Below are 19,915 nucleotides of genomic sequence, written 5' to 3' on the forward strand. Positions count from 1 at the left end.
TCAGTGTGATCACAGATTTCCAAGGGATTCCATAGTGGCATAGCAACTTCCATAAAGCTGTTTTATCCACTGTATCAAAGGCTGTCCATTAGTACCTGGCTATCCCTCTGTATGTGGACTATATTGCTGTTCCTTTGGCAATCTTTTCTATTGAAGAGCAATATATTCAATGTTAGTTTATCCTGGATTGTTAGGTAAATTGACATTTCATTGTAGCATATTTGGCACATAGTTTTAGTTTTATTTATTTAAATGTATGTAATTGCTCCTATGTCCCTTGGCACATGTACAGATATTACAAAAGATAAATGCAAAGACTCATGGCCCTGTTAAAAACCCTCTCCTTGGCTAACCACAGGTGAAGCCTGGGAAAATAAGTAAGCCTCGAAGTGTGCTCTTAAAATCAGTAGGTACAGGATTTTGACCAAAGAGCGGGAGTAGGTTTCACAGTTGTGGACCTCACTGAAAATATCCTGCTGCCCTCTCCCTCTCTGAATGTAGGGGCATTTAGTTAAGTGTCTTGGTTGACCTGAACTACTTTGGGGGGTGGGTGGGGTGTGTGTGTGTGTGTGTCTCTCTCTCTCTCTCTCTCTCTCTCTCTCTTAATCTGTAGCACTGCCAGGTCCCAAATGATTTTAGCAAAAAGAAAAGGAGTACCTGTGGCACCTTAGAGACTAACAAATTTATTAGAGCATAAGCTTTCGTGAGCTACAGCTCACTTCATCGGATGCATTTGTTAGTCTCTAAGGTGCCACGGGTACTCCTTTTCTTTTTGCGAATACAGACTAACACGGCTGCTACTCTGAAACCTGTCAAATGATTTTAGAGTTTTCTAAATCAAAACCAACACTTTAAATTGCACCTAGGAGTGAACTAGAACCTCATGCAGTTCTCGGAGGATGTGATCAAATAAAATATTTCATGAAGCTTTAGATACTACTACACAATTGTTCTAATATAGTACAATGATAAACATTTTAAATATTACAAAAGTATACCTAGTGGTCTATTGCTAAATTTGAACACATTGAGAATCATTATGAACAAAAATCAATTGTTGTCCAGACTTGTCTGCTATCATTGAATTTCTAATCCTGTAACGTTTTTATAGCAGATCGTAAAATGTTAATCCAGGGGGAGGGAAGACTTTGCATACTGAGATAATAAAATGGTGTGAGGGTTTTGGTGGGATTCTGAAATAACAAAAGTAGCAGCAACTCATCCTAAAACATGGAGGTGACTCGCTACTTTTTTGTTGTCATTGGGAGTACTGTAAATATGCTGCTAGTTACTTTTTATTGCTGTGCAGGAGGTAGGAATTGCCTTACTGAACAATTTAGTATTTTAAATTGGGATGCTTGTTGGTATGGGATTTAATGAATATGAAGAACGTGTGTACACTAGTGTCATGCCTGCTACTCAATTTCTTGGGTATAATAGGTGTTTGAAATATTAGGGCTCATTTGTACCTAGTTTGAGGTGCCTGTTTGAAATGCTTGAAAAATATCAAAGAACACAGCTGCCACACGGGAAACATACTACTTAGAAATAAATCTGCATCTTACAACATTTTTTCATTACTAGAGATCTTTGTGTGCAATTAAGTGTACACCTCTCCATATTTCCCACCTAATATTGTAATTTCATTTGTAATATTAAAAATTATTTATCAAAATTAAGATCACAAAAAATCAGACTCTAGATGGAGAACAAAGAGCAAAAAGCACATTTAAAAACAAAGATCTATATGTAATGTTAAAGTAATAAAAATGAGGGAAAGAGAACATCTAAGATGCTAAGTTTAATTGTCTTCAATTTTCCCCCCCATAAAGTGGCAGCTGGTCTTCTTTGGTTTTATTCATGAGTGATTTAGCAGTGTTTTCATTGATATTTTCACTTAACTTGTTCAGACCCACTGTACAATAAGCACCTTACAAGTATTGTGCACTAAATCTGTAATAAGCAGGCTAAGGTACTTAGCATGTAATGGTATCTTCCTGGAGTGAAGGATAGTGTTGTAAAGAGGAAAAATGTACAAAGACATGCTGTTTGGTGAACACACAATATAGAACACTTTCTAAGTCAATCCTGCAGTTTGGATAAGAACATCATTAAGCTCTATTACAAATGGCACTCCCAGAGCAAAAATAAGGTTTCCCTGGCTGCACTGTTACAGGGGTAACCTTTTCACAGAGACAAACTGTGTAGGCAACACCTTTTGTTATATTTGACACACACATCAGGCATACATGGCATGTCTATTTCCACTTTTATTTCGGGAATAAGGCACACTTATTGTAACTAGTGCAAACAAAATCCTGTCTAGATACTTACAATTTCATCATGTCAGTCTTTCAGTATCTCTGGGTATTGCTGGAATAAAATTTCACCTTCATATTTGCAGAATATCCCCCTACAGTGTTTCATGACACAACCTTCATTAATGCTCTTTTGGGGGTTGAGCTGATTTTTCTCATTTTTAAAGGAAAATGTCAGTTTTGCAGAACCCTGTAGTCATGGAATTTAAAAGGTAAGCAACATGAACTCCTCAGGAGTAATCTGTGAATTGTTTGAAAATGAAGAGAATTACAATTATTTGAGTCTTTTGGTAGGGGCTATTGAAAAGTATAATTTGTGTCATATACATAGAGCTACCACACAGTCAGATAGGGTTGCCAGGTGTCCAGTTCTGGGCCGGAACACTCGCCCCCTCCCACACTCTGAATACCTCGGTCCCACCCCCCAGCCCAGAGTTCCCTCCTGCATGCCTTAGTTCTGGCCCCATCCCGGAGTCTGCAGCCGCAGCCCTCACCCCCTCCTGCACGCCAACCCTCTGCACCAGCTCAGTGAAAATGAGTGAGTGAGGTTGAGGGAGAGCAAGCATCAGAAAGAGAAGGGATGGAGTGAACTGAGACGGGGTTTGGAGAAGGTTTGGGATGGGGATGGGGACTCAGGGAAGGGGTGGGGCAAGGGTGTTCGGTTTTGTGCAACTAGAAAGTTGGCAACCCTAAGACTAAACTGGTTAGCATTTTATTGTGGATACTGGCTTAAAAGTAAGCTACACTAATGTTGTGAATTTTTTTCATCCTTAAGTCCTTTATAAAAACAGAATAGAGAGCTACTTAAATATAGGGATTTCTGTAGTGCTAATTACCATCCTACCTAATATGATCCAATATGGGCTAGTATCTCAAATATCATTCCCCAGCAAGAAGCCTGCCAAAAGTCAGTCTCAGTAGTGCAATTGTAATCAGCCCTTCTTTTCAAATATGTATTCACATAGATCCCGACCAGCTTCCAGTGAAGTAAGTGGCAAGACTTCTATTGACTTCAGTTTGAACTGGAGCAAGACTGTAATAAAAGGTGTCGTACCCTGTGCACTGCGGGATTGTTTCATTGAAGTACCGGGTATTTGTAAAATGAAAAGATCTGCAATGTGCTCCTGGCCCCATTACTCAAAAGTTGTGTGGTGGCTAAATTGCAGATGTTGCAGAATCAACAGAATCTAGGGAGTTTCAGTATGGGCAGATTGTCTTAAGCCAACATGTTTTGGTTTTGTGATCTGTTGTTGAATACAGGTTTTAGTTTTTTATGCGTTTTTCTTATGCTCAAAAGGAGAGCATTCCTTTGGCCACACTAGAAACTTGTGATGTATATGGTTGTACAAAAGCTGTCCAATTGCTGGTAGCACAGCTGTATAATTTAGATGTCCTGCTTAGTGAGTACTTCCAGAGAACACATCTGAAACATCTCTCATGAATATAAAAATGAAAGCAAACCGCACACCAGTCAGCTGTTATCTTTAGACTTCCAGTTATAGAGCTGAATTATCCTTATCCTTCTCTTTAGCTTTGAAAAAAATAATTAAAACAAACTTGTACACTCACTGTATATTGTAAGAGTTGAAAAAATTAATTGAAATATCCAATAATTAAAACGATTTCTAGCAAATTTTAAGATGTATTTTAACCAACATTCATTGTAGGCATCTGTTCATCAGTGCATTTTAACAGGTTGCTATAACATCAAAATACTTAATTTTTTTCAGATATTACAATTAGAGGAGGGGGGAGCCTGCAAAAGATTGAGGTTCAGTTGTATAAATTGTCCATGAGTGTGGTGATTATCCACACTTAGTCAACAGAATGAGGCTAAAATAGCTAAGCAAACAGGGTTTTGTGCACTACTAGAACAGTTATGTTTCTTACTCCCAGCCAAAAACTGGAAGCATGCATGTGTTTAAGATAAATGAAAGAATTTTTTTAGAAGTTAATTTTCAGTGTGTTTAACCTCCTATTTGATTCAATTGTAGTGTTTAAAGTGGGGGGAGGAGGGGAATCCTTTACTTGTATAATACCACAGGAGCAATATATTTGACTGAACAGTTGATTCACAATTACTTATTAAAGCATTCATACATGTTACCGTGTGTGTGTATAGAAGACAAATGCTGTAATTGGCTATATACCACACTTCTGTATTAGCAACTGTTCAATTAAGTGCATTCGGAATACTAGCTGTCCTTATTTTCAGTGTATCTTTTTAAGAATAATTGCTCCCAAACTGCAATATTTTCCTGACTGTTGATAAACCTGCATATTTCTTTGCGAATATAAATAATACGGAAATTAAATTGAGGAAAAGCAGCTGTATGGCTAAAGCTGAATAGTAGAGTAACTAGTCTTTTTTTTTTTTTAACCTTTTATAATACAAATCGTTATCTCTTATTGGGTTTTTTCTGTGTAAGGAAAACAAATTCTTTCATGAAAAGAACAGTTCTGAAAGCTGTATGTAGAGGATCTTTAAACTCTAATTGGCAAGTCCCCTTATTGATAAGTATGTTTCAGAAATAATCATTCAAATTCCATTTATAGTAATCAGCAGTAATTACACCTGTTTTTGTTCCGGTACTGAAAAAAATAGCAAGAAGGTATCTCCTTTGCAGGGAAAAGTGTTACTATAATATGTACGTTGCATTAGGCTTATGAACATTTGCTAACTATTGCATTGTCATAATTTCCCAAGCACTTAGGCATTCTTGCACTGATACTCTGATTATAGCTAAAACTATCTTGGCATGTGACTAGGCATAAATCTCAATATATGAAAGGGCATTAAAGTTAAAACAAAGTGTGCAATTCAATTATATGCTGAGGTACTTCAAAGATGAACTTTACAAAAGGTCCCCATTGTCAGATATTGTAACTATCATTTCCTTCTCTAAACATATTGTGGATTTTGTATCATATTGTATTTATTTCATTTTTTAAAAGATGTTTTCTTTAAAGCTCTGTATATATTGACATTAAAGTTTGCATTGTACTACATTCTTCTCCTTGTAAGGCTGAATCCAGTAGTGCATTATACAGTATGTATTTTTTCTTTTACACTATGCTGCTAAATATTCTCACCTTGAATTACAACATGCCAAAGATGACTAAGAAATTGTATTTATTTTTGTTAAAAGCATTGTGAATAATTATAGAGGGACAGTTTTAAATAGCTTGCAGTTCCTTGGGTATTAGGAAAAAAGTGCAAATTTTTACTTTATAACTGACCAAATGTGATCGTGTGATTCAGAAACTTTCCAAGCCCATTTTAATTTTTTTTAAAAAGCAGTGAGCCAACTTTCATAAAATAACCTCTACTGTGAATTGCATTATTTATTGAATCTTGCTATATATTTTCAAGCATAAATCAAAGCCCATTGTATATTTGTAATCACAGCATAGTGTTTTAAAATGTGTATATTAAACACTTTAAAAAACATACCTACACAACAGATATGAGTGAAGTATGAACTTACGGTGGGATGATCCACCACTTCACGTGATTTTGGTGTTTTTATTGTGGGTTTTCTGGTTGTTCAAGAAATCCTTTTTATACTCTACAACAGGGGTAGTCAATTATTTTTTGTCGAGGCCCAAATTTCTGGGCCCAGGTATAATCAACGTCCAGACTCCAGAGAAAATCATTAAAAAAAAAAAAAAACTACTAATAGGTAAATAGATTTTGAGGTCCATTCAAAAGTGTCTGGTGGTCCGGATTTGTCCCAAAGTCCATCTATTGACTACCCCTGCTCTACAGGAATAGCTTTTTCACAAAAGCTTCGATCCTACTCATGGACATACTTCAGGCATGTGAGGAGCCCCATTACAACTAGTGGGACCTACTCAAGTGCTGAAAGTTAAAATACGGAAATGATTGTTTGCCAGATGAGGGTCTAAAAGCTCGAATTGCAATCCATGTCTCTGACTTGGATTTGAGTTTATTTTAAACTGAACTACCAATGCAAGCTCTTTGAAGAATTTGCCTGTGATAGATGAGAGGGCTATTATTGCAGTAGGAAATGGCATAACCAGTGTGGAGGGATAAAGATGCTATTCCAAAACTGTGCTCTTGGTTGCAAGAAAACTGATTGCTTCATGTCCCCAGATTTTTATATTCCCACTGTGGGCTCCATTTAAGTCTCTCTTCACTGACCTTGTTCACCAGCTATAAGGCAGGTTGCTCAGTCACATGAGCAAGATACTGCAAGTACAACTGTCCTGTTCTTGGTTGATATCTGGGACTCCAGCAACGCATTGTTCTCCTTTTGTGGAGGGAGAAAAGGTATTTCTCATTAAATAGATATGTAGAGCTCTCCAGGGTGCTTTGGTTGGCCTGCTCATCATCTTTGCACCTGGAAAGTGCTCTGTACCCTGCCAGATACTTCAGAGGTGGTTTCTGAAGAAGCAGCTTCCCCATACTGGCCCCCCATAATAGTAGGGAAAGATGGACTCTAGCTGGTGATCAGTCCCAGGAAGCATGTAGGTTCCCCTGCTTTATCTCGGGGTGAAAAGTCCAGCTCCATTCAGACCTGCACCGACTACCTCCCTGGGCTGTTTCTTACCATCACCTTTTACCAGGCCACTTCCCCACTACTTCTCTATGTTCTGTCTTCTCCTGGAGCCAGGACTCACAGGCCTCCTCATGGAATACCCCAATAAATCTCAAACCAAAAGTACAATTTAACCTCTGCCCTCCTTGGGATTGACCTGTTACTACTCAAGTTTCCCTTACACAGTTCCTCAGTTAAATGCCTTTCAGGTCTCTCTCCTAGGAAGTTCCTGCCCTTTTATCAGGGCTCACCACCAATGCTTGCTCCACCTGCCTTTTGCCTGACTTCCCTGCTTCAGAGGATATCTCCCTGGGCCTTCCTCCTTGATTCTGCTGACTTTTCTTCAGTGCCAGCAGAGGAACTGTAGATCTCCTTCCCTTTCTCTGCCACAGCTCCTTCTGCTCCACATGTCCTGCCTTTAAAGCAGCCATACAGATCTTTCCCCGGCTGACCTTCATCTTTGTCTGGCCCACCCTCCAGGTGCAGCCAGCTAGCATAATTGGCCTCTGAGGCCCCATTAACCTGTTCATTGCTTAACATCCCTCTAGCAGTTTGTGGTTCATGAGCATTCCAGCAGGAACAACTTGGCATTCTCCCTGACCTGTGCCACTTACTGCACAGCAGCTCCTAGATGCTCACATATCAGAAAAAGCCACCCCCGCTCCAGACCTCTGGCCTGCACAGAGCAAGGCTTACTTGTAAGCAATCAAACAAAAATCCAGGCAAGTTGATCCATGCTATAAGGCTGCCTTGTTCTCCACAGTGGACTTTAATGGTAGGATGTCAGGATTTTTTTTTTTTTTCCTGACAGCTCAGGCAGTTGTCCATTAATGCAAACACCCAGGACAGGGTTTAAGCAATCCTGGCCAAAATGACAGTTGGCAAGAATGATCCAGTCTTCAGAAGGGCATGATTATTGCAACTGTTATTTAGCAATCAAGCTGTATACCCTGAAATACTCAACTAGCTTTTTGAAATGCAGCAGCCCTTCCCCTTGGGATGTTTGTTCTTCAGTTGTCCGTTTTCAGGCTTCCTGTTCTCCAAAGTGACTCATGTTGGACTGTTCTTTGCTCTCGTGGTGAGGGAACCTGGGGCTGGCTAGTCATAGATTCCAAGGTCAGAAGGGGCCATTGTGATCATCTGGTCTGACTTGCTGGATAGCACAGACCATAGGCCTTAATTTCTGTTTTGAACTAGAACATATCAAGGCTTGATTTCAAAGTTACCAATGATAGAGAATCCACCACAATCTTTGGAAAGGTGTTCCATTGCTTAATTACCCTGACTGTTTATATATGCCTTAGATCCAGTCTGAATTTATCTAGTTTGAACTTCAAGATACTGGATCTTGTTATACCTTGTCCATTATCAAATATTTGTTCCCTGAGTAGGACCTTTAAACTATGCTCAAAGATGGCCTACATTTTTTCCTAGATGTATACACTTACATCTGTCCATTTTAAAATGTGTATTCTTTGCTTGTGCCTTGCTTTCCAAATGATCCGGATTGCTCTGATAAGTGACGTGTCCTCTTCGTTCTTTACCACTCCCCCAATCTTTGTGTCCTCTGCAGATTTTATCAGGGGTGATTTTGGTTTTCTTCCAGGTCATTGATAAAAATGTTAAATAGTATAGAGCCAAGAACCAGTTACTGCAGGACCCTATTAGAAACACACCTGGTGGATGATGATTTCCTGTTTACAATTAGGCAATTTTTAATCCATTTAATATGTGCTATATTGTTTTTGTATCATTATAGTTTTTAATAATGTCATGTGGTACCAAGTCCAATGACTTACAGAACTGTTAAAAACACTCTTACCTTTATCAGCAAAACTTGTAATATCTAAAAAGGATATCAAGGTAGTTGGGTAGGCCCTATTTTCCATAAGCCCAAGTTGGTTAGCATTAATTATATTCCCCTTCTTTAATATGAGTCCTGCATCAGCTACTCCTTTTGCCCAGGACCTGTGTCAGGCTGTCACACCTATAATTAGCTGAATCATCCCATTTACTCTTTTTAAATATTGGTTCCCAAATCTTAATCTATATGCCTGAGAATCCCACTAATCCCCCAGGTTCCTGTCCCTGAGCCTTCAGGAGGCAGAAATTAACTTCAAGAACAAATACTACACTCAACAAAATAATACACTCATGAGAAGAGACAAACCCTCTGTTAATATTAGGAATAGATTGGGGGTGGAGGTGGGCCTACAGGGAGTCACACACTTACCCTGGCAGTCGTGCAATATGTGCAGACCCCCAACACCCCTGTGTACAGATTAATACACATAGTTTCAGCCCCAGTCTCCTAGTCCCAAATGGTTCCTTTCAAGTTCCAACCCTTGCGGTGGTCACTGTTAGTTGGGTACAGTGTGAACTTGGAGGTGTAGGGGTCTTGGTCTCTGCTGCACGGTTGATGCCTGTAGATCGGGTGATCAGATAGCAACTGTGGAAAAATAGAACAGGGTGGTGGGTAATAGGCACCTGTATAAGAAAAAGTCCCAAAAAACGGGACTGTCCCTATAAAGCGGGACACCATTGTTCCTAGTTCTTTAAATAGGTTATTTTGGCTTTTAAGGTAAGGGGTAGGGCTCTGAAGCCTACACTCAGGGCATATATATGAAGGCACTGACCATGCAATAATCTGGTACTGGCCACAGGCATGGTCAGTGCATAATCTGCACAATGGGCTAGGGCCACTAAAAGTCCAATTGGTGGCACAACAGGGCTTGTAGGCTCCCTGCCAGGCTCTGTGCAGCTCCTGGGAAGCAACCAGCATGTCTCCCCAGCGTGGAGATGCCTGGGGGACACCACGTGCTGCCTCTGCCCCAAGCGCTGGCTTCAGAGCTCCCGTTGGCCGGTAACTGCAACCAATGGGACCTGCGGGGTCAGTGCCTGTGGGCAGGGGCAGCACGCAGAACTCTATGGCTGCCCCTCCGCCTAGGAGCTGGAAGAACATGATGTTGCTTCCTGGGAGCACCCTGAAGCCCCTCCTGCACCCCAATCCCTTGCCCCATCTCAGAACCCTCTGAGCAAGCACCCCAACCCCCTCATCCCTGGCCCCACCTCAGAGCTTGCACCCCCAAACCCCTGCCCTAGTCTGGAGCCCCCTCCTATGCCCCCAGCCAGAGCCCTCCCACATCCAAACCCCCTGCCCCAGCCCAGTGAAAATGAGCGCAGGTGGGGGAATGTAGTGGGTGGGGGCAGGGCATGGGTGTTCAGTTTTCTGCAATTAGAAAGTTGGCAACCCTACAATAGACACAGCTCTACCAATGCTGCTCATTTTGAAACTGCACCCCACTCTTGCGGGGCCTCTCCTTATTGATGTCTGCTGAATAGATATGGATAAACATCTACAGAGAACTAAGATGAGCCCACACAATGCACTTTCACTAAATACACTAATTTTTATTTATTTATTTATTTATTTGCTGTGGTAAACCAATGCTAATGGATTGTATGAGTTTGATAGCCTTGGTGACCACAGAACTGGTTATAGTGCAGGGAGTATCAATACAGCCTTCCACCCTATTCTCCCACTTGTTTGTTGTTCTGGTGCCCAGTGGTTAAAGTGCCCCAGGTCTCAATTCTTGGAAATAAAGTTTATAAAAAGCAAGCTGGGCTTCTGAGGGGTGCATGTTTTTAGTTTTTAGTAGCACCTGAGGGAACATCCCCTTGGATTGGATTTTTTCTCCCCACTTGCTTGCCCCCTCAGGAAGAGCAACTAATCAGGGCTGCTGCAGGAAGCAGGCTAAGCCCTCTTCCCTTCCTCTCAGGAACCAACACCCCAAGCTCAATGGAAGGAGTGTGGGAAGTCCAACAGCTCAGGGTGGTTCCACTCCCACTTCCTCCCTGCAACATCCAGCCTGGGAATAGAGAAAGGAACCTGATGCAGCCTGTCCCCATCCTGAGAGGCAGTGGGGTGTAGAACCCTGGGAGTTGCAGGAGGAGTAGAGGTGTGGCTGGACAGGGCAGAATTGATATGGGGCTGGAGGACAGGATAGATTTGGGTGTTGGGGCAGAATGGATGGACCAAGGGTATGGGCAGATGTGGGGGTAATGACAGACCCCCTACACACACACTTTTCAGACTGCTTTAAGCTCTGCTGGTGCCCCACCTACAGGAAATGACAGGCAATCTAAAATTTCATAAAAGAAAAGGAGTACTTGTGGCACCTTAGAGACTAACACATTTATTTGAGCTCACGAAAGCTTATGCTCAAATAAATTTATTAGTCTCCAAGGTGCCACAAGTACTCCTTTTCTTTTTGCGAATACAGACTAACACAGCTACTACTCTGAAACCTGTCTAAAATTTCATGATGCCTCTATGGTGAGTGCCTACAAACATTCTGCGTGTGACTTAGTGATATGGACACTGTCCACTAAATGCTGGTCTGAGCCCACCAACCCATTTTGCATAGGTAAGGCTACAATTTTGTCATGGAGGTCATGGAATCTATAAGTACCAAAGACCTCTGTGACTTCAGCTTAGGGTCTAGGAGCTGCAAAGTCCCACTGTCTCCTGCAGTGGCAGGGAGCTGTGAGGTACTCACTCCGCCTGAGGCAGGGCCGGCTCCAGCCACCAGTGTTCCAACCAGGTCCTTGGGGCGGCAATCTGCAAGGGGCGGCAGTCTGTGTGCCGTTAGGACGTTTCCGTGGCAGTGGCAATTCTGCGGCAGCCTCTCTCTTCAGCCACCCATGGTGGCAAATCGGTGGCAGCTTCTATCTTCAGCTGTCCATGGCAGCAGCAATTCATCACACTGCTTGGGGCGGCAAAAACAGTAGTGTCAGCCCTGGCCTGAGGCAGCGGGCCCCCAAGTTGTCATGGGCAGTGGGGGTACCCCACAGCTCCCCAGAGGCCATGGCGGGGCAAGGGGACCTCTGCAGCTCTGAGCCCCCCATGGGTGATTGTGACCCCAGAGCTGCCCAGACCCTTCCTGTTTTATCATGGATATATTTACTAAAAGTCAAGGATAGGTCACAGTTTCCGAGAATTTTTCTTTATTGCCCAAGGCCTGTCTGTGGCTTTTACTAAAAATATCCATGACAAAATCATAGCCTCACTGCACAGCTCTGAGAGGATAACTTTGGGGTTCTGTTAATCCTACCTAGACGTGACCCAGCAACCAAGATATGAAAGGTTTCAGAGTAGCAGCCGTGTTAGTCTGTATTCGCAAAAAGAAAAGGAGTACTTGTGGCACCTTAGAGACTAACAAATTTATTAGAGCATAAGCTTTCGTGAGCTACAGCTCACTTCATCGGATAAGTGAGCTGTAGCTCACGAAAGCTTATGCTCTAATAAATTTGTTAGTCTCTAAGGTGCCACAAGTACTCCTTTTCTTTTCAAGATATGAAAGGCTCCTTTTAATTTAATCTGCTCAAATCTGAAGCAGGATTTTTAGCTATGAAAATCAAGTGTATTTACCAACTGCACCACTTAGCAGCTACTACTCAGGGCCTTGTTGTCAGAGAATGCTGACAAAGGAAATTTCCCCTATCCCTAGAAGGCTATTCACAAAGCTCTCCCTTTATTCCTTTTCCTCCGTACTTCTCCTTTTGGCCATTAGATGGTGCCATTACCTAAATTAAACTAATGCTACTATCAAAGCGGTGCTATATAGTATGACCGGAGTACAAAAAGTATGCTTCATTTACTAGACTGAAAACTCAGGAGGTTAACCTTGCCTCTTTTTACCATTGAGTAATCAGACTGAGAGTTTACAAACCTTTTTTATTTTATTAAATAGATTTTAATCTGTAATAATTATTAAAGTCAGATTATAATTAAATGCTAAATACTAAAAGGGAGGATTGAAATTCAATTTTTTAATTACATTTTTACCCCTAACCGTTTTGTGGACAAACCTTTAAGTCTATAATCACGGCAAAGCATGCTACTGGGATATTGCTGTGGAGGTGTGTTGACAAACTAGGCAAACTATCTTTTTGTCAGCCTCCATGAGTCATCATAGCAGATCTCTTGTATTTTTCCTAAAAAGAAAAGGAGTACTTGTGGCACCTTAGAGACTAACAAATTTATTAGAGCATAAGCTTTCGTGAGCTACAGCTCACTTCATCGGATGCTGTAGCTCACGAAAGCTTATGCTCTAATAAATTTGTTAGTCTCTAAGGTGCCACAAGTACTCCTTTTCTTTTTGCGAATACAGACTAACACGGCTGCTACTCTGAAACCTGTATTTTTCCTGGATCCCATAGAACCTCCCTAGGTCTCTTCCCTGACCTCTCTGCATCTCATCACCTGTCCTTCATAGGGCAAATAATGTCTTCTGGCTAGCCTACCTCCTTTTCCAGCCTGCACTTTAAGGAAAGGTTGCCAGAGCAGTATGTGTTGTCTGGACAGAAGGTTGCTTCTTCCTGCAGCATGGAACCATTTCTTGTTATGTTGTAGGTCTGTGGAAGAATGACGCCATATTTCCAATGTTGGTGTATGTTTGCATGATTCCTCTTTGTTTTAAACATGCTTCTAGGATATTAATATCAATCTTATGTAAGCCTATGGCCTAAAGCTCCAGAGGGGAAAGAGCACTCTACTTTCTCTATTGCTGAAAAGGGGAAAGTGCTCCCCCGAGAGCTTAATTTGCCTAGACTACTACCCACAATTCCTGAAGTGAAACTTGGGAAGTTACCATAAACAAACATGAACTTAGGTTTGGAGGAGGGAGGTAGTGGGATTCTTATCTTGTGGTAATGAGATCATTTCCAAGAGTAAGGACTATGCTTAAGGTTCCTAAATACTCTTGATTCCCTGCTCATGAAAATTTTGCTGCGAGGGATAACTCTGAGCAGAGTGCCCTCCTGTAAGGCCCAGCCTACCCAGAACTTAAAGAAAACTGAACTGCTGAGCTAGTCAGTGACCAGGCAAGCAGCTCCTTTAGGACTGGAGACAGACCCATAAAGAGACACATGGACCATTGCTACTAGCTGATTCAAACTGAGTGCTGTTTCATGGATGGGTGAAGTGGTGCAGCCAAGGGACTATTCCCTGTGAGATTCTTGCTAGTGGAGGAGGAGGGGGTTAGATGTGCTACTGCCAAAATTGCCAAAAGGGGGCAATTCTATTTTATTCTTTATTTGCATATATGTACTGTTGCTGTATTTCCCCAAGTTTATGACTGTGTTTCATTATCCCAGAAAATTTTCCTTGTTTGTACCCTATCTTGGAGGGCTTGTGAGTGGGCAAGATCTGCCAGTTAAGGGTACCCAGGGAAGGTGTATTTAGTTTGCCCAGATTACTGAGAGTTTGAGCCTGTTTAGTTATTTGCTGAGAAGGACCCTTTTTGCTGCTGTTAACCACCTGTCAGAAGAGTTATGTTTGGAGGCTCCTCCAGGATCCTCTAGGTTAGTGTCCCTCACAAGCATTTCCTGAGTAATTCTTCGATGTGGGAAAGCAAAATATTTGTTACATCAGTGGCATCACAGCAGTCTACAGGTTGTGGTTTGGTGCAAAGTGGTGTGTATTGACCCCCAAAATATCCCTTTTGGTAACAGTGATTGCTGAAGCCTGCAGCTAGTGATCAGTTGAGACCAGCCATGGAGTGCCTGGAGCAAAGTGTGAGGGCTTGAGAATGGGAGGGAGGATAAGGCCCAGGTGGCTTTATGTGAACTGCTTGATTGTAGTGGAACCCCTGCAGTTCCCTGTAGAGAGTTTTTTATGGAAGATTGTGATTTGGAGATGCTCCCTCATCTGGGACTCTGTTGTGAGTGTGGAAATTTGGCTCTGTGCCCTGGAGGTGGGGGTTGGGAACACCACATGGCTTTGTGCAGCAGTTTGGCCAACATGCTTTCCAGTTTTGTTTTATTAAAGTTTTATTCCTTTCTCATTCACTGGCTTTTTATTTAATGACTCCCAAGATTGTTACAGTCCCCAGTGAAATAGCCATGGAAGATGGCTTGTGGAAGCCAGTCCTCATAAGCCAGCCCCTCTGCTTCAAAGGATGAGTTTTTGGACAAGATGTCAGCCTTCTTGGCAAAAGTCTTTGGCTGATGTGCAGGGCTTTAGATCCTCATCTTCCAGCCCTTACCCTGCACGCTGCTGTGACATCTGAAGTGTGGGCCAAGGCCAAGGGGCAAGCGTTAGAGAAGCCTGTATAGCCCCATCTACAGTTGGCCCCACATCAGAAGTTAAAATGAAGAAGGATTTAATGCCTATCTAGAATGGGCCATTGAAATGACACAGGCGTGGCTGTGAGTGCGGGTTAGGTCTTATGCAACAATTCGTGCACATCAACTCAGTGCAAGCTAAGTCCCCATTGTGGATAAGCCCTGAGGAGGGAGTCTCAGGGCCTGGCCTTGTATGTGGCTACACCTGGAAAATCAGTAGGGCTCCAGATTTGTCACTGATGTTCCAATTGTCATTGTTGTTGTTCCTTAGCAAATTAAACCAAGTAATCTATAGAAAATGTAGACAAACAAATACTTCATTTGGAAGGGCAAATGCCCCAAATATGGTCTCAATTACAGAAACCAAATAATGTGAGACTTGTGTCTACATTTCTAGTGGGCTTTAAAGCAAAACTGAGCCAGATATTATATCTCTATACTGTACTGATTGCATCATAAATCCATGTGGTTCTCATTCGGACTGGGCACGAGTTCCTGGCATCAACTGACTAAGTCATATTTAACTTGAGCTGTCGAGAGACCAGGATAAAGGTCACCTGTAAGGTAGATCTGAAGAGGAGAGCTGCTGGTCTGAACATCAACTTCCTCGGAGTTGATGTTTTAGGATATCTCCTGCCTCACAGAGAGGCTGAGTATCCAGCTCTGTTATCTGTTTGTGGTGCCCAAAACATGCAGTTTGTAGCCTCAACAATGTTTATCATTCTAGCCCATCTTTAACAACCTGATCAAGATACCTGAGGGTTTGTTACAAGTACTACCGTGTAGGTGTTGTGGGCAGAGGCAAAAAAGTTAACCACCACTAATATCAAGCATTCTTTAACTAATTTCCCCACACACCAAACTGAAAACAAACCCTGTAGCAATCTTGTTAAATTTTCATGCATTCTCATAAAAATGATCATATTTTTAGCTGGCCAAAATAATTAATTTAAATGCACTGGAAATAGCAATCAGTGATGAAATATACCACCAGAAGGGTAAATTCTGGAACACTAGTAACATAATTGAAAGTTCCTAGCAAACTACTGACAAAGGCAATATAAACTTGGTTTCAAATTAATTAATGCAAATAAACATATTAACCGCTACAGGCCAAATTAATATTTCAAAATTATTCACCATTTATTACTGTGCTTAATTTTCTTAACCATACTGTGATCTATAGGCAGACAAAAATTTAATTTTAAGGTAGTTTAATGAGTTATAAAGCATGTTTCAAATAGGAGGGAATATCTAATACATCCCAAAAGTGATTAATCCCCATATATTTCAACTGGGCTCCATGTGGGTGCAGCAATTTGCCTGTGTGCAGGATCAAAGCTGTAGTGTGCTTCGATGGTGTGAGGGGGGGAAGTGCTTATTCAATTTAACTACTCCTCTGATATTTTAAAAAAAAAACTAGTTCCTATGTTTACATTCTAACTTCTGAGAGCAAACTAAAGTAAACCCAGTAAAGTAAGCCTATAATGGGTAAATATTTAATGTATTGACAATAATGCTGAGTGAATTTTGCGTTGGTGAGATGTACCTGCTTGAAGTCTGTCATCAAGAAGACTTCAGACGGAATTTTTTTTGTCACTACTGGAATTGGGACTGAGCTGTTTAGGTCAGATCCAAACTCCCTCAAACTTCACAAGTATTCCAATCTGGAGTTTTGGTTTGTCCTATTATAAAGACAGGACGAAGTGTAGATACTGTTGCCTGAGAGCTTGGGGGGTATTTCGAGCTAGAGATTTAATTTGGGCTCATCACTGGGCTCGGTTAACTGGAGCAGGATTTGAACTGGGGACATAGAGAGCAGAGCTTTTTCTCTCTATTACCTGAGCCAGGCAGATCCCAAATCATGGTTTATTAATGCAATGGTTTATCCACCTTTGAGAAATACTGGAGTTTAATAAAGATTAACTTGTCAAGTGATGACTCTGACATTAAGTGGTGGTATGGGTGAAAGAATCAATGAAATAGGCTTAGTGGTGGGATTAGAAATAAATGCAGTGTAATGAAATGAGAACTGGTCTGATCTCTTCATTTTTTAGTGCAGGAATGGAAAATAAAGTCCTTCGAGGGGAAACATCTGGGTGACTTGTTGACTACTATGTAAAAGTGTGGTGATTTGTGGACTTGATGGGACAAAATAGAATGTGTTTGTACGAAGGGTAATTGTGGCTTAAAATGCAGATGCAAATTAAAAAAGACATAGTCGGGGCTATAGCTCTAGGACATTAGACACCCATCTCAAGCAATGAAAACTTATGTCTGGTAATACCCCCACTCTGCCTTTTGGGTGACTCACTCCATTAATTGCTGCTGATCTGCTTTCTCTTGGTTCTCTGATAAACTGTTTGTTTATTAAAAGTAGTTTCTTATGTAGCTCTTGCAGTGCACCATCCACTTTCCACAGGGCATTCATAGCTGAAATGTAAGGAATTTTCACGAGATTTCATGTATATTTAATACCACTGGTGACTTTACTTCATCACCAGGGCTGTTGCTGCTACGAGTTTATACCTTCTTTTTTCTTTTTCTGTCTCTACTAGAAATGCTTCTAAATTGTAGAATAGCAAAATATAAAACAATAATTATGAGTTAAATTTCTGTATTAAATTATTTCCTAATCCCATTACCTAGGGATACATACAGTCTTGAGTGCGTGTAATAATCTTGGAACTGACTTCATTATCTGGATAATGCCAACATGTGCAAAAAGACATGAAGACAGGATTTTGGAGGGAAGATTTTCTGTGGTCTACTTGAAAGAAAAGGAGTACTTATGGCACCTTGGAGACTAACAAATGTATTTGAGCATAAGCTTTCGTGAGCTACAGCTCGCTTCATTGGATGCATGCAGTAGAAAATACAGTGGGGAGAGTCCTCACAAGAGAGGGTCAGGGTTTAGAGGTCTTGTGGATGGAATGCCTTTTAAGAAGATTGGATGCTAAAAGGCCCAGCAGTTAGCAACAGGAGATGTACCTGTTTTAGAAAAAGCAGTCTGGTACCTCACTATTGCATGGTGAAAGGCATCTTAATAATGGGACATGTTGCTCTTGTAATGGAAAGCATCAGTGATACCAACTGGGTAGGCTTAAATATAAACAAACATGTGATGTTCAGACTAAAGTAACCCTGTTTTAATAAAGGTCGTGAGGAACGCCCTAACTTAATGCTTATAAATGATCAAGCACTCTTCTGTGATCAAAAATGTTCAAGAACCAAATGGGGTCTCATGACTCTGAGGGAGATAGTTCTGAAACTGGGGAGTTGGATTTTCATTTTTGATTTACTATTCTTGTACTAAAAGAGTAATCTCCATGAATGCAGAAATGACGTTATCGTTGGGGTCATAAGGCAGAGCTGACACATTATTTCCCACATGCTTGAACTGACACAGCATTTCTGCAATATGTTCTCCTTGAAATTTAACTGAATGCAAGTGCTGAAGTATGCATTAGTCTGAACAACTTTTTGTGAAAGTGGCATAAAAATGTGGAATGAAAGTAACAGCACAGAATGACCTAAATTAAGAGTTTAGCTTACGACATTAGGGTTAAAATATACTTTTGAGTGTTCCAAACATTTGCACTGAAATATATTTCATGAACAATGGATGTTGCAACCCAAATGTGTATGGCAAGGTACTATCAAGAATGAAGAATGCAGCACAGGTTCCATTTACTGTTCCCTTCCTTTGTTCCACAAGGTTATTTTTAAAGTTAATGTATTTTAATTAGACACAGATATAGTACATGGTTAGTATTTTTTTTTACATTTAAATATAATCAATTGGAACATGGAACAAAAAATTGAGTAAAATATATACAAAGCATGTCAGATGCAGTTCAGTTCAGATACCAGTGTGGTCACTGTATTTGGATTTGTGACGAAGTCATGATATTTCTGCTTGCCACAATGGACAGGTTGGGAGGCCTTTGTGCTGATATTGGATTCATCAGCAACATTTGCTATGGCTGATGGTTGCACTACCAAGTGGAGGGTATGTTAAGTATGTCTAGAATGCACAACTGGTGTTGGCTGTATCTGACAGAACATCTGAGTGACACTGAATCAATTCTCATTGGCCTATGCTGCGATCAAGTGTACACTCCCCATGCTGCATTTCTCCGAGATGCCTTTGGGAAAGCTATACCGGGGGTTACATTGCTGTATACATATTACACGGCTCAATATTTCTCTGTTCTAGCAAACCTGTATTATGGTATGAAGCAGGTGACATTTTCCTTGGCTGCTTGAGTTTTGCTGGGGAGTTACAATTTCAGTGTGTGTCAGGGCCAGGAGCTAATTTAAAAACCAGATATCTGGTGTGGTTAGGGATCCTTGTTTGTTGTTACCACTTTTAAAGAAACTAGATAATGGCATACACCTGTGGCATCAAGTTTGGTATACTCTGTATTGGGCTAACTAAGAAACTGGGTTTGTGTCTTCTGCAGATCACAGCAGTAAGATTATTATTGGGAATGAACGACGAGGATTCTACCTACCCACTCTTCCATGATTTGCTCTGGCTGCCTGTTGCTGTTCAGGGTGTTAGTTTTAACATTTAAAAACCTCTCAATGGACAACCATGTTGAGCTTCAGATACCTTACAGCTCATCTTCCCTTTTAAGGTCAGAGAAGTAATGCTCCTGTGTTTGTTTATGCATTTCTGAATATGTGGCATGCCCTTCCTTTTGAAAATGTCCTGGATTTGGTGTGCAGTAGTAAAGAAGGAGAAGAAAAGCTCCAAGTGCAGCTGAAAGTCTGTATTTTAGAAAATGTACAAGAGTTGCTCTTATTGTCGGAAGTTTCAAAACTGAAATTCAGAGCAATTCTTTAATTCATTAACACGGTAGGCAGGAGCAATTTGACTTGAGTTCAGCAGATTCTTCTCTC

The 19,915-nt window shown here is 41.1% G+C and overlaps 1 long non-coding RNA gene across 1 annotated transcript in view; it reads right to left on the reverse strand.

Annotated features, from left to right (window-relative positions):
• Positions 1–437: 437 nt before the first annotated feature.
• The window catches only part of LOC122455647, a 28,307-nt gene continuing 8,829 nt past the window's right edge, over positions 438–19,915 (reverse strand). The window contains exon 3 of the long non-coding RNA XR_006273999.1: positions 438–593. This is a non-coding gene — a long non-coding RNA (uncharacterized LOC122455647). The remainder of the gene's footprint in view (positions 594–19,915) is intronic.

The sequence above is a fragment of the Dermochelys coriacea genome, chromosome 9, assembly GCF_009764565.3.
Source record: "Dermochelys coriacea isolate rDerCor1 chromosome 9, rDerCor1.pri.v4, whole genome shotgun sequence".
Taxonomy (NCBI): Eukaryota; Metazoa; Chordata; order Testudines; family Dermochelyidae; genus Dermochelys; species Dermochelys coriacea.